A 3,385-nucleotide genomic window follows, 5' to 3' on the forward strand; every position below is an offset into this window, starting at 1 on the left:
ATCCAATCTAGACCCTGTTACGGCACACTTCCAGAGGGGGACATCATCACCGGTGGTCATCTTCGTCATCTCGGCGACCACCATGATGAGGAGGGAGTAGTCCACCCTCGGGGCTGAGGGTTTGTATCAGTAGCTATGTGTTTAATCTCTCTCTCTCATGTTCTTGAGATGTCAAGATCTTGATGTATCGCGGGCTTTGTTAATATAGTTGGATCGTATGGTGTTTTCCTCTCTCTATCTTGTTGTGAATTGTGTTTTCCCTTTGAGATTTCATTGTTATCGGAAGGAATACTTGTATGGATTTGAGAGCACTTGATCTATGTCTTGGCATTCAACTCGCGGATTCCCGAGGCGACATTGGGGTAATCTATGCATAGGGGTTGATGCACATTTTTGTCCTTTTTTCTCCGGTAGAAATCTTGGGGCATTCTTTGTGGTTCTTTGTGTTGGATTGAGTATTATGAATCTGAAATTGTTTGATGCATATTGTATAATCAACTCATAGATACTCGCAGTGACATTGGAGTATCTAGGTGACATTAGAGTTGGTTGATGTGTATCATATGGTGTTATTTTAGTACGTACTCTTGGATAGATCGATCGGAAAGAATAGCTTGGTGTTATTTTAGTACGGACTCTAGATAGATTGATCAGAAAGAATAGCTTTGAGATGGTTTCGTACCCTACCAACAATTTCTTCTTATGTTCTCCGCTAGATAAGAACTTTGGAGTGATTCTTCATCGCACGTGAGGGATAGTTATATGATCCAATTAGAGTAGCATTGCTTAGAGATTGCACTAGCGGAAGTACGGACCCTAGGCCTCATTTTCAAGCATTGCAATACCATTTGTGCTCACTTTTGTTACTTGCTACCTTGATGTTTTTTATTGTTCCTATTACAAAAATCAATATCTACTATCATTACTACACTTTTGTCACCATCTCTTCGCCGAACTAGTGCACCTATACAAATTACCATTGTATTTGGTGTGTTGGGGACACAAGAGAATTTTTATTATTTGGTTGCAGGGTTGTTTGAGAGAGACCATCTTCATCCTACGCCTCCCACGGATTGATAAACCTTAGGTCATCAACTTGAGGGAAATTTGCTATTGTCCTACAAAACTCTGCACTTGGAGGCCCGACACGAGTCTACAAGAACAAGTTGTGTAGTAGACATCAAGCTCTTTTCTGGCGCCGTTGCCGGGGAGGTTAGTGCTTGAAGGTATATCTTTAGATGTTGCCATTGAATCCTCTAGTTTCTTGTTTTATCACTAGTTTGGTATATAAAAAGATAACTACAAAAAAATGGAATTGAGGTTGGATCATATTATTCATCTTTATAATGTCTTTCGTGAAAATGATGGAAAGGAAAATTGTGCTCAATTGATAGAAGAAGAATTCTATAAAATGTTTGGAAGAAAATATTTGAATGATGAGCATGGTTTCAATGTTGCTAGTATGAATTCTTTGAATATCAATGATGCTCATGATCTGCAAATCCATAAGCTTGGGGATGCTATATTCGATGAAGATGATATTTTTAGTCCCCTAAGATTTGATGCGCAAATTTGTTATAATGATTGCATGCCTCCTATTTATGATGATTATGTTGATGAAAGTGGGTTTGGAAGAGTGTCAACTCTAGGTAACGATGATCCCACTATTTTGGAGGGTGTTCAATCTTATTCTAATAATTATGAAAGTGGATTTGGAGAGGTCATGACTTTATTTAATGAAGAATCCACTATTTTGGAAGAGGTTTCAATTGATTACAAAAACAAAGTTGCAATCTTTGATGATTATGGTGATGACATGTATTCTATATTAAATAATGATAACCATGAAACTTTTCATCATGATTTTAATTTTCAATCACATGATAGTTATTTTGTTGAGTTTGCTCCCACTACTATTCATGAGAATAAATTTGCTTATGTGGAGAGTAATAAAATTTATATGCTTGTGGATCATGAAAAGAATTCTTTATCTGATAGTTATATTGTTGAATTCATTCATGATACTACTGAAAATTATTATGAGAGAGGAACATATGCTTTTACATATTGCAATAATATCAAGTTTCCTCTCTATGTATTGAGAATCTTGAAGTTATGCTCGTTTTGCCTTCCTATGCTAGTTGATTCTTGTTCCCATAAGTTGTTTGCTCATAGAATCCCTATGTATAGGAAGTGGGTTAGACTTAAATTTGCTAGTCATATGCTTCATGATGCTCTCTTTGTGTTTCAATTCTTATCTTTTACGTGAGCATCACTGAAATCATCATGCCTAGCTAAAAGGCATAAAAGAAAAGGGCTTGTTGGGAGACAACCCAAAATTTACCTCTACTTATTTTGTGTGTTAACATGATTAAGCTACTGTATTAATCATGTTTTATTGCTTTTATTTCAATAAAGTGCCATGTAAAGCCTTTGGGATTGTGTGGATGATAGTTGACTTAACTCTGTGCAAAAACAGAAACTTTTGCGCTTAGTCCAGGAATTTTTAAAATTCACTAGAACGTGCTTTTGATCTGAATTTTTTACATGTGATATATGTGCAAATTACTTACGCTGTCCTAATTTTTCAGAATTTATGAAGTAGCAGAAGTATGGTTGGAGTACAGATTACTATAGACTGTTCTGTTTTTGACAAATTATGTTTTCAATGCACAGTTTGCTTGTTTTCTAGTTTCTATGGCTTATCTTTCTCAATATAAATTGTAGAAATGATAGGGTACAGTAGGCATCATGTGAGAACAATTATGAATCTTGTTTTTGACAGTACCAAAGTGAATGGTTTGCTCTTTATCATACTAACCTATCTCACGAAGTTCCGTTAAGTTTTGTGTGATTGAAGTTTTCAAGTTTTGGGTGAGATATCGATATGAGGAGAATAATGAGTGAGAAGAACCTAAGATTTGGGATGCCCAAGGCACCCCAAGGTAATAATCAAATAAGATCCCAGGAACTAAGATTGGGGATACCCCGGTAGGCATCCCCTCTTTCGTCTCCAACATTATCGGTAACCTCACTTGGAGCTATGTTTTCATTCGTCACATGATATGTGTTTTGCTTGGAGCATCATTTTCTTTTATTAGGATTTTCTTGATGTTATTTGGAATAATGTTTTATATCTTTTACTTCAATAAAAATGTCAAGTATAGCCTTTGCCATGCTTATTTTGCAAGTCTACGAATTGCTGTTTCAAAACAGAAAGTTTACCGCCGTTGCAGAAGTTCCCTAGAAAAGTCAGAATGTGATAAAATGTTGAAACTTTTTGCACAATAATATATGAGATATTTTCCACAGTGTGGTAAATTTTCAGAACTTTTTGAGTTATAGAAGTATTGATATTCGTGCATCCTTAAAGACTGTCCCGTTT

Source organism: Aegilops tauschii, chromosome 4 (assembly GCF_002575655.3).
Source record: "Aegilops tauschii subsp. strangulata cultivar AL8/78 chromosome 4, Aet v6.0, whole genome shotgun sequence".
Taxonomy (NCBI): domain Eukaryota; kingdom Viridiplantae; phylum Streptophyta; class Magnoliopsida; order Poales; family Poaceae; genus Aegilops; species Aegilops tauschii.